General features: G+C 45.7%; 1 long non-coding RNA gene across 2 annotated transcripts; it reads right to left on the bottom strand.

The window, feature by feature from the left end:
• Window positions 1-702: 702 nt before the first annotated feature.
• Window positions 703-5,498, bottom strand: LOC120096278 (uncharacterized). 2 transcript variants are annotated; one of them, XR_005492545.2, is made up of 3 exons: window positions 4,982-5,498; window positions 2,711-3,840; window positions 703-2,109 (listed from the first exon to the last, which is right to left on the bottom strand). It is a non-coding gene; the product is annotated as an uncharacterized LOC120096278 (long non-coding RNA). The 2 variants fall into 2 exon arrangements; XR_005492544.2 differs by having other exon boundaries at window positions 709-2,109; window positions 3,011-3,840; window positions 4,982-5,495.
• Between the last annotated feature and the right edge of the window lie 6,827 nt (window positions 5,499-12,325).

Below are 12,325 nucleotides of genomic sequence, written 5' to 3' on the forward strand. Positions count from 1 at the left end.
CTGCTTGTCCACAGGAGACTTTCCTCATTTCTGGCTCTCTTTTATTCCAGAGATTTTCTTTGAGCCTTAAATTTATTGTAAGACTGAATTTTTAATGCATTTTGTAACTTACATAATATCTAACTGTCCTAATTACTCCAAGAAGCTCTCAGAATGAACCCAACTTTACAGAAGTGAAAAAACATTAGGACAACATTTGCTTCTGTGTGTGTTGTCTAATTTTCCTGCATGGAGTCTGGTAATTCTTGTCTACCTTGTTAACACTGGATGCTTTTAGGTTTGAGTTTTAATATTATATTCAGCACTTCAACAAGATTAATTACTCTAGGTAAGTTTGCTTATTACTTCCTAAAATGGGACTTCTGAGATAGCGAAAAACTTCACCATGTCCACACAGTCTCACCAAATTGAGAGTTCAAGTAGATAATGTGTGTTTTGCTTCCTGAATTGCTACATATTGTCACTTTAATTACTGTTTAGGGGGGGAAAAGTAGGAAAAAGAAACCCAGAAGTCATGTTCTAACCACTATCATATGTGCGTGTCAAATACTATTCAGAGAGAGGAAATGTATTATAACTTTGTATTTAAGAAGATGTTTACACATTATGAATAAAAATCTCAAGTGTTGTCTGATTTATAAATAAAGTTTTACTGAAACATTAATTATTTAAAAAAACGTGACACTCATTTTTTCTTTGTTTTATTGGATATTTTCTTTATTTACATTTCAAATGTTATCCTCTTCCCCAGTTTCCCTCTGGAAACCCCCTATCCCATTCCTGATTCCCCCTACTTCTATGAGGGTGCTCCCCCGCCCACCTTCCCACTCCCTTCTGCCTCCCCGCCCTGGCATTCCCCTACACTGGGACATCAAGCCTTCATAGGACCAAGGGCCTTTCCTCCCCTTGATGCCCAGCAAGGCCATCCTCTGCTACATATGCAGCTAGAGCCATGGGTCTGTCCATGTGTACTCTTTGGATGGTGGTTTAGTCCCTGGGAGCTCTGGTTGGTTGGTATTGTTGTTCTTATGGGGTTGCAAGCCCCTTCAGCTCCTTCAATCCTTCCTCTAACTCCTCCATGGGGGACCCCATTCTCAGTTCGATGGTTGGCTGGGAACATCCACCTCTGTATTTGTTAGGCTCTGGCAGAGCCTCTCAGGAGACAGCTATATCAGGCTCCTGGCAGCATGTACTTCTTCACTCATTTTGTAATGCATGGTCTACAAACGGTTGCTTTTGTGGGCCAGAGGTGGAGTTGAATAGCTGCCTTGATGTCTGTGTGGCCACAAAATTGACAATACTTACTGGTACTTCTGTTTATCAAGAAGTGTTGCCTGGCTGATTAACTTCTACAAGCAAGCCAAATTATTTCCACATTATTTCCATACAGTTTCAGATCCTGGAAACTTCGACTCCCCATTGAGTCACATGGAGAAAGAGAAGAGAGAGAGAGCTGTAAAACATAGACTTCCAAGTAGCAACGTGGCTGTTAGACAAGGATGCTTTCCCTGCACAGGTCTCAGCTGTCTTGGTGTTTCTCTTCCTTTCTGGGGTGAATTTCATTTCCAACGCCAAGCTCATCTCTGTTTCATTTACCCGTGCTTCTGGGGACCCGAAAAGCCGAGAGAAGGCTTAGAGGAAGAGGAACGTCACACCCAACACACAAACACAGACAAATCCAGGCACCTGCCGTAGGTCGTGATTTGGCGGCATCAGTGGGACATGCATGTAATTTCCTGTTTCTATTTCTCCACGTGACTGGAGCCCATCACTCTGAGACTTTCCTGCTTCTCAGGAATAAGCGATACAGACCTTAGTGGGGAAAGCAAAGACCAAGGTCCCAGCAAGGGAAGTGGCATTCTGAGTCCAGGGAGGGGCTGCCAATCCTGTGTGCCTGTACTGCGCAGATGTCCTGCTTCTGCTGACAGCGTCGGGTGTGCTTCTGCTTGGCTCCTGTTGAGCACAACTGTATGTGGTCGGAGGAGAGGCCTTTCATTCCACCATTGTTAAGGCTTCTGGGCATTTCTTGTGCAGAACTCTCTTAACAGGGAAAACCACACAGGCAAGCAGATGACCAGGTTGAAATATGTTTTCCTAGATGAGCAGGAGCTGTAAAAAAGCACGAGTCTTGCTCTGAACACAGCAGTGCTACCAGATAACAACAGAGAACAAAGCCGTTTCCCCTGACCCAGGTCCCTGTTGGACAGATGTCTTCAATGATAGGAGAGTGAGAATCAGACATTGGGTCCGGGAGGGAGGAATAGAAATAATGATATCATTTCTTTATAGAAAATCAGCTGTCTTACAGCCACATCCCTTATTAATCCATCTGAAATTTCCCAGGGGATTTCGAGCTGGCTCTTTGCCCACTGATGAATCTGTAACTCCGTGATAATTAACTGTAATGGTTTTGAGACAGACCCTCTTCTCAATCAAGGCCTGGTCCTGGGTTGCCAAACACCATCTGCACCTGGGTGGCAGGCTAACAGCATCCCCATTTTATTTCCGTTTTCCCTTCCTTCATTTTTTTTAAAGTGTGGAAACCACTGTCCTCTGTGCTAACCAGGGAGCCAAGACAGCTCTAAATTTCCTTCTGTGAAGTGAGGTGATAGGGAAGTGGGGGAGGGTAGTATGTGGGAAAGGCTAAAGGGCTCCCTTCTCTGAGACCAGCATACAAAAAGCCTCTCTATTTCTGGCCACCTGGACTCACCAGGCTCATTATACGAAGGACTGAGGGTGAACCAGGCAGTCAGCAGACCAAAGAGCATCAGAGAAGGGAGTTCTTATGTGATCTGCTCCTGGTGCCTGTGGTGGGAGAGGCAGGAGGCTGCTGGTAATTTTCCGGGCACTCGGCATGCACCACAGCGCCCCTCGCACAAGCACAATGGCCATGTGGCTAGGGAGCCAGATGGACTGCATTCCAGGCAAAAGCAAGGGAGAGATGATGGAGTTTGATTTGTTGGTTCCTTAGCCTTACTGCTGGCCCTCCGTCTTTTGACACTGGATTTACCTTTCATTAGTCCCCAAAGGGAGGGCGCATCGCAGCTGGGTCCTTTGGAAGCTGTGGATTTGCTGATTTGCACACTCCTTGTGCATATTTTTTATGTGGGCAAGCAAAACAGATGGCTCCATCCACATAGCTGAAAACCCAGCTGGTTCTTGCCCCACTAGAATGACCTGAGCTTGGGGATCCGAGTCTTCTTGGCCAGAGCCTTGGGCAAGTTGGGAAATATCTTTGTCTTTGAATTAGAGCACAGGTGGTTAGGGTCCAAGATGCTGCTGTCCCCACTGGGTCCTGCAGGCTGTGGGAGTGTGGGAGTTAAGTCTATCACACCTGGTGACCCTCCTTCCTGGAGTCCTTATCTTTCTCTTATTAAGTCAGCATGCTAGAATCTCACTAAAAGACGAAGTTGTCTTTCTTTGTTGTTTGCTTGTGTGTGTGTGATGAAGTGTGTTTGAGTGTGTGCACATGTATGTGGAGGTCAGACATTGACATTGGGCATCTTTTTCAATCACTCTCCCCCTTACTCTTTGAGACAGGGTCTCTCACTGAGCCTGGAGCCTGCAGACTCAGAGACTGGCTGTCCAGCCAGCCCCAGGGGATCCTCCTGTTTCTGCCTCCCCTGGGCTGGGATTACAGAAGTGTGCTGCTGAGCCCAGCTGCTGGTGCTGCTTCTTCCTCCTCCTCCTCCTCCTCCTCCTTCTCCTCCTCTTCCTCTTCCTCTTCTTCCTCCTCTTCCTCTTCCTCCTCCTTTTCCTTTTCCTCTTCCTCCTCCTTCTCATTCTCCTTCTCCTTTAAAAACATGTATCATCTCCAGTTCTTGGTTATGCTGAAACAAACTTAACAAGAGAGATTTCCAAAGTATAAATTATATATATATACATATATATACCTGTATATAATAATTTCTGTGATTAATACATATGTATTAATCACAGACATTATCTTAGGTACTGAAAATTCCAAAATGAATGGCACATTGTATCCATGAAAACTTCGAGCCTAGGGGAAGAGAGATGATTGAAAACAGAGTCTCTGGAGAAGGAGAAGAAGGAAAGGATGATAGAATAGAGGCATTGAGTGGATGGGGACATAAGAGGAATAACTGACTTTCCTTGGGAATAGCAAGACCCAGGCTTTGAGTGGCATTCCTTGTGAGAAAGTAAAGCTTCATCTGGGGCATACGGTCCAGCTACATATATAAAATGTAGAGGTGTAGGACACTATTGGCTGCTCTCCAATGCCAGTCCCCTCAGATTGTTCTTCCTAACCTTTGTCTAGTCGAGTATGGGCCTGCAGAAATTGGCCCCGCCGCCTCCTTAAGATAGATGCTAATTAGTCAAGGTCAGTCAGAGCAATGATATTCCTGCTGTCTTAGTTTGGGTTATTATTGCTATGATGAAGCACCATGGCCAAAAGCAAGTTGTGGGGAAAAGGGTTTATCTGACTTATCCTTCCACACCCATAGTCTATCCCTGAAGGAAGTCAGGACAGGAACACCAACAGGGCAAGAACCTGGAGGCAGGAACTGATCAGCAGCAGCCAGCCATGGAGAGGTGCTGCTTACCGGCTTTCTCGCCATGGTTTGCTCAGCCTGCTTTCTTAGTGAACCCAGGATCATCAGACTAGGGATGACCCTACCCAAAATAGGCTAGACCCTCTCCCACCAAAAAGTACTTAAGAAAATGCTCCACGAGCTTGCCTACAGCTCAATCTTATGAGGGCGTTTTTTCACTTGGGGTTCCCTCCTTTCTGACTGTTCTAGCCCATGTCAGTTTGACATAAAATTAGCCAGCACACCTGTGAATATTGGCTTTAGAGACAGCTACATACATGATCAAACTCAGGCCTTCGATATGCGACATCTACGGTGGAGCGATTAGGGAAGTTTCCTTCCCAGGATGGTAGCAGCACACGAAGGGAGGGTCCCCCTTCGGTCTCTCAAATGGAAGGCTCGCAGGAGGGGAAAGTAGGAAGTACCTGCTGAAGGGCTTCTGTCAAGGTGCCCTTGGCTTAGGGTGTAGACAACCACACGGGCAGGTAAGTCTCTCCGCTCTCAGAAGGGAGTGGCTCCTTTACATGGTGAATGACGTGTCGGCGGGTACTCTGCTGCTGCACACGGCCTTCCCAACTGTAGCCGTGTGCTTAAACCACGTCCCCACTCACTGCTGAGAGAGGACTCCTTCTGGGTGCCAAGAATAGCACAATCCTCTGTATAAATAAACCCCCTGGGGTCTGTTTCCTTATCCCTGCTGAATGGGAAGCTGCTTTGCATCTTTCTGTTTTGTACCATTTCTGGCACCTCTTCATCTAAGCTTTTCCTTACTCTGCTGTGTTGTTAGGGTTCACGTATCCAGTGTGTCTCCGGCTACAGAGCCTGCAGTTGGCCCGGCTGCTCCAGGTTCTCAAATTTAGCTTGCGGACGCCACAAATACAGTCCTCCCAGCTGTGCGTCTGTGAGCCTCTCTGCTTTCAGCAGGGCAGGGAAGCCAGGCCGGGCAAACCTCCAGGCCTTGGGATTGACCTTCTGCTCAGATAAGCCTTTGAGGATGTCTCTACTTGGGAACAGTGACAGCTCAAATCGGTGGCTGGGTTTAAACTTGTGCCTTTGTGACAGGCCAACAGATTTAGACGTTATCGTCGGACTGATGTGCCCACACGTGACTTGAATTAAACAGACTTCCTCTGATCAGAGCCACAAGGCCAATTAATCGCAGGATTTTAAGCGGAAGTTCTCAGAGAGACACCAAGCCATCTAATCTGTGTGAGATAAGTCAATTAAAGGTCTTTGGCCTGTTATTTAGATTTCATTTTGGCAGATTGAACAGTTTCTGTAGTGTATAGCCTGGGAGAGTGGTAAAATGAGACAGATTACTTATTATTTACTTATTTGTCCATGTATGTATGTATGTATGTATGTATGTATGTATGTATGTATGTATGTTGGGGACATAGTTGAAACCTGAATCACATGAAGCAAAATTCTACCGCTGACCTATAATCCCAGTGGCTTTGGATTCATTTGGCCCTAAATTCAGAATCTGCTCCCTTCCTTGTTAGTGGAGGCTGTTATGTTTTTTCTCTAATCCTTAGATTCTTGACTGAATAATACCTTTCTCATAAGACTACTGTGAAAGATCAGATTAGATATAGGTTCGATGACCTGAACATAACGTATGCATAATAAGCAGTATTATTTCTGAGTCCCCAAGGGGAGGAGCTTGCTGCTCTGAAAATTTATTTCACAAAGCTAGAGAGGAAATCGTGCTAAGAAAAATTAGGAAAGTTAAGCATTAACCAAAAGTTTCATGGGACTCAGAGAGATGCCTCAGTTGGTAAAGTGATTTGATTCTCAGAATCCAAGTAAAATAGCTCGTGGACATGAACCTATAGTCCAGCATTGGGAAGGGAGGTGCAGGAGGATTATTGGGGCTTGCCCACCAGTCAGTCAGTGTAGCCAAACCAGCAAGCTCCGTTCAGTGAGAGACATTGTCTTCAATACATAATGTAAAGAACGATTGAAGAGGCCAACCGACATAGACCTATGGCTCTCACATGCACGTTCACACATAAGAGCATGTGTTTGCATGCCATAGGCACTCTCACATATGAATGCACACACACACACACGCTCACACATGCACACACACATGCACACACTCTCACACACGCTCACACATACACACTCACACATACTCACACACACATTCACACATACACACATGCTCACATACACACACACACTCACACACACACTCACACACACACTCACACACACACACACACACACACACACACACACACACACACACAGAGTCCTGTATACATCAGAGTCCTCCTCTATAAGCATCCATATGTAACGACTCGTTGAATTCTCACAATGCTCTTTATCTCTGTCCCCCAGATGGAGCCCCAGGCACGGAAGAGATTGGCTCATCCCTCTAAAATGGGGATTCAGCATATGCCTGTGCTACTCGAGTCCTTTTCAAGGGCCCATTAGCTTGAGGAAAAAAAAATTCGTTCAGCCATTCTCATTATTCTTGTTTTTTTTTTTTTTCCTAAATTGGTCACATTGGTTATCCAGGCTTAAGAATTCCCCCTTGTTCCCTAGAAGTGATATATGAGGGGGACGACATTTTCAGGTTTATTCAAGTTAAATCCCAGCATCTCCCGGATCAATAGAGGAGCATGTGCGTAGTTCTGGAGAAAGCAAGTTCTGATTTATCTCTGTGATCATTTCAGACTCATATGTGTGTGTATTATATTTGCAAACCAAAACAAAAAAAACCAAGCAAACAAACAAAAACAAAACGACCAAACAATTATGAACTAGTTAAAAAAAATTTCTCTGATCTCATGCAGCCTGAGCCTTTGGGAAACAGGGTATAGAAGCAGACGTGGTGGTGGATTTGTTCAGGGTTTGCTTCCCTTTTTTTTTCTTTTTTAAAGATTTATTTATTATTATATATAAGTACACCATAGCTGTCTACAGGCACACCAGAAGAGGGCATCAGATCTCATTACAGATGGTTGTGAGCCATTGTACGGTTGCTGGGATTTGAACTCAGAACTTCTGGAAAAGTAGCTAGTGCTCTTAATCCCTGAGCCATCTCTCCAGCCCCTCAGCGTCACTTAAACATATGAATTTACCTCTGAGGGTTTGTGCACCGAGTGATCTTTGAGCATCTCTGCTTTGACGGTGAACGTCCACAATAGACCAGCGTTCATGCTTCAAGTCATACAGTAACATTACTTTTTTTTTTTTGCAACACACACGTGCTCCATTTCGCTCTGTTCCCTGGTTCTCTGAGCATGGTTTCCCCCCTTCCCCTTTGTCCTCGCCACTAACAGCCCACGCTATCTGAAGCCTGCGTCTTGTGTCAGGCTCTGATCACACAAGTCCTACTGTGATACGAACCAGACTAAATTTCTAATGACTTCTCTCTTAGTATTTTTTTTTTTCTTTACCAGTTTAGGCCAAGAATGGAAATACATGGCAAATGTCCTCTGTGCCTCCAGTCTTTCTGTGGATCGCACCTAAGATACACTTTGCTTAATGAATGCCCTCGCCAGTTTTGAGCTACTGTAATCAAATGAGCCCGTGGGCTGCTACAGGGGCGCCGTGGCGCAATTACTGCCGAGTTGTTCGAGCCGCTACCTGGCCACCGGTGCCTTTGTTTATGGCTCAGACTGAGCAGATTTTAATGATCCAGAGAAAATGAGCACAAGCTGCTACTGCCAGTTAATATGAATTCTGAACAAATAAATGCAAATGGAGTTGTGGGTGACAACGGCTCCCTTTTGATTTTGGCTTCCTTCATCTGTTTCTGCATTAGTGGGCACTCCTGCTAACTGAAAGAAGTGTTCTGCTGGAGTCAGAGGCAGCCTTTCACCTCCGAGCATTTGGACACAGCAAGGTGCGAGGGAGCCCCCTGTCAGGGCTCCAGGAATCCTCCCCCCCCCCCCCCCCCCCGCCAGCTGAAAGTACAGCCAATGGTGGCCAGGAGATACCCGAAGAGATCCACATTCTCGAAAACGTGCCATTTGCTTCTATGACAACGCCAGAACCGTGCAAACATTATACATTTTAGCAAAATCCCACACATTAGAGAGCAAATTTCTGATCATCTGAGATGTTTGGTTGGTTTTTTTTTTTTTTTCAGTTTTATTTGACATCTTTCTTTCAAGTCTAGCATTTCAAACAAAAAGGAAATAGGTTGCCTTGGGCCAAGTGTTCACGTCTCCAGCCTCCTAAGGGAAAGATGCTGCAAAATTCTGCAAAAATTTGCTACTGGAGATTTTCTCAAAAACTTTTAGTAGCCCCCCTTTTACTTATACAAAAAAGCCCAAAGCCATGAGCCCTGGGCAGTCTAATAGCCCATGAGCTCCCCCCAACCTCCACAGGTCTATTTTTTCTCTTTCCCTAAAGCTTATGTTTGAATTAAAGAGCACCTAACTACCTCTGCAGGGCCCTCTCTTAAGATCTATTCCCTTGCCAACACCCTGCAAAATCCTACCTCTGCCATCTAGAATTTTGTCCGCCGTGTAAAGCCATAATCTCAGCTAATGGTGCAGAGCAAGAAAGGGTGATGGTGAAGGTGTGGGTGGGGGCTAGAAATGTGGGAGGGATGGATTGGGATTGAGCAGAGTAAGACTTTGGCATTCGGTGGAAGGAAGGGCAGAGTCTACTGAGTGTAGAGCTAAACAATGCCACGTGGCTGGCAGGTCTACACGTGAGAGGGTGTGCTCATGTCTGGAAGGGAGAAGGCCAACTGATTGAGTTGGTAAGGGGTAGATTGAACAAGAACAAGGGTAGCAAATACATTTGCTCTGGATGGAGGCTAACAATGAGGAGTTTTAGGCAAAAACCAAAGGGGAATTTCAGGAAAACAGAAACATTACTAGGGTACATCAGAGGTTCTCAGAGAAGGCCACGGCGGCAGACCATGTGGTGAAGGTAGATCACAAAATTGGCTGAAGATGACAGGGGACAAAGGAGAGGCAGGCAAAGAGGTATGCGCTGCACTGTAAGGGGGAGGGGAGGTCCACCCCATCGGGATTTGGGAAGGAGCAGACAGCTCAGAAGGAGGCTAGGCACTGCAGAAGGGCCCACCATAGAGGGAACATGGAGCCAAAAAGGTGCCATCTATCCATACCTTGGAGACCTTGTTAGCAAGGAAGGCTGACCGTCTTTCTTGAGGAGATAGAAAGAAAAAGTTTGGTGTCTGAACATAGTATCTTTGACCAGATAATTGTACAGTAAGTTCATATATTGATGAAAAAGGAACTCATTTAATATCTGTAAACTGCTGGGGCTATAATTCGGAAATGGATAAGCACAAGTTTTGCATTCAGATGCCACCAATACACGGGCAGATCGGGTCATGAGGAAGAAGGGTAGATATCAGGAAGACACGAGTCCCTGAGGAGGCTTTCTGAACGAGTTGACTGCAACGGTGGCCAAGAGATTGTGAAACAAGGGAGGATCTGGAGGTGGGAGGGGAGGCAGAAGCCTGGACAGAAGTGGGTGAGGCTGGGGCACAGGGCTTGGATGTGGGAACTGAAGACTGAAGCATTGTGTGATTTGCGATCTGCGTGGCAGCTCAACGCTTTGATAAATTGCACTCCAACCCCACCTATCACCTATAAGATAAGTACAAAGGAATATTAACCACTACCTAGGATTAAGCAGAATTAAAAGGACCAGCATTAAAATTTGTCAAAAATGGTGAATGAATAGAGATTTTCACTATTTATCTCTTCTGGGATTGATCTCGAGCTCTTTTTTACATTTCTATTTTATTTAAATGTATCTTTATTTAATGTCATTGGTGTTTTGCCTGCATGTATGTCTGTGTGAAGGTTTCAGATCCCCTGGAAATGGAGTGACAGACAGTTGTGATCTGCCATGTGGGGGTTGGGAATTGAACCCAGGTCCTCTGGAAGAAAAGCCAGTGCTCTTAATCATTGAGCCATCTCTCCAGCCTAATCTTGAACTCTTTAATGAGTCAAGACAGCTTAGGCAAAATATCTTTCAGAGAGAATACAAATGTGAGTTCAGGGTTAGTCTGAAAGAGGAGACGGGGCAGGAAGAGTGTTGATGGAAGTGAAATCACACGATGGCCTGCAGCCCTTATGGATATGAGATATTGACTGCACTCACTTCTAAATAAGTTATCCTAATGCTGTCTAAAGATCTCCCCAACCAAGGACTTGGAATGTAGCTTAGGGGAAAATTCTTTGTCCATGAGGCCCTGGGTTCAATGCCCACCGGTACATAACAGTAAATGAGGATTTAGAGGGCTGGAATTTTCAGTCGAGATCAACAGTGGTCTTATTGGTGACTGAAATCATACTGAGTTTCTACCAAGTGACAGGCACTATGGCAAAGCCACAATGACTGAGAGAAAATGCAACAGAGTAAGTGGATAGCAAACTGATTAGAGGGCTAGGTACGGAGCTTAGGCAGAGAGTGCTTGCCTTGTGAGAACAAAGTCCTGGGTTCAATCCTAAGCCAATGGTGATGGGCACTTGGGAGACAAAAGCAGGAGGGGTCAGAGTTCAAGGTCGTCTTCTACCACATAGTAAGTTCAAGGGTAGCTCAAGGTCCAGGAAACCTTGTTTCAAAAACAAACAACACTGACAACAAGGACAGAACAAGACGAAAGCCCTCTTCAGCAATTTCCCTCGCCCAACGCATCATTGGGGCCAGATGCTCTCGGGTTCACCATGCATTCAAAGATTGACTGGCATCAAACCACACTGCTCATAGGTATGAATCAACAGTAGTTCCACAGGAGAGAACTTGAGGGGTGTGGTACGGGTTAGGATGTGGTATTCTAAGGGGGTGGGGTGGTTTCCTTTTCCTCAGTGAGTCTTCTAGTGCTTTGTACATTTTGAGTTAACTAGCCACTGGAAGCATGTGGTGCATTGTGATACAATCTGTCATGAAGGAAAGTCTTTCGAGGATCCCAGAGATCCCGGTTTCCTACATTGCACATGGTGCCTGGGCATCATCATTACACAGCCAGCTCCCTGGATGGTTGCAATGGCTACCAGGGTTGCAAATGACTACTTTAGAGCAATATCACTACCAGGAGGTGGACCCTCAGACTGGCCTTCATCCGATAGATGAAATCAGCCTGTTTATTAGCAGGCATTCTGCCATGTGCTACCTGATGTGCCTTTGAACCAGGCTGATTCGCTCACATGCCAGGCAGTGGGGAATGGGACTCATATTTTCTAGGGCTCTGCGCCTCAATCATTAACTTATCCTGGTCCACTTCACTCTCACTCTGTCCTCTGCTTCTCCAAAGAGTGGAACATGGAATGACCAAGGGCTGAAGTCACCCTAAGGCCATCAGATGCAAGGCACCTTATTGGGCTTCTTGGAGATTGGCCCACTGCAACTGCCAGGGAGCCTCTGGCTAAGGATGGTACATGACTGGCAAGGCTGGGCTTTGCTTTGGGTGTGCCTCCTTTCTATTTTAAATGGATTCCATGTTCCCGGGTGCTTTGTCATTGGTGCCTTACAGACAGACTACTGGCTGAGTAGATAACTGATCAGTCCCATTTCTTCTGATCCAAGAAAGCTCACTGGTCATGACAGCACAGACAGCAGGGACAATGTGGAACATTTCTAAGGGATAGAGGCAGCTGCTGATTTAAGACCAGGGGACCAAATATAAATTTAGGGCTAAGAATATAGCTCAGTGGTAACATATTGTCTAGCACATGCAAGCTGTGAACCTTCTTTCTAATTGGACGAAGGCTTTTGCCAGCCATGCCTTTGCATTGATAAAGTATCTGAGTGTAGACTCTCTT

The sequence above is a fragment of the Rattus norvegicus genome, chromosome 13 (genome assembly GCF_036323735.1).
Source record: "Rattus norvegicus strain BN/NHsdMcwi chromosome 13, GRCr8, whole genome shotgun sequence".
Lineage (NCBI taxonomy): Eukaryota > Metazoa > Chordata > Mammalia > Rodentia > Muridae > Rattus > Rattus norvegicus.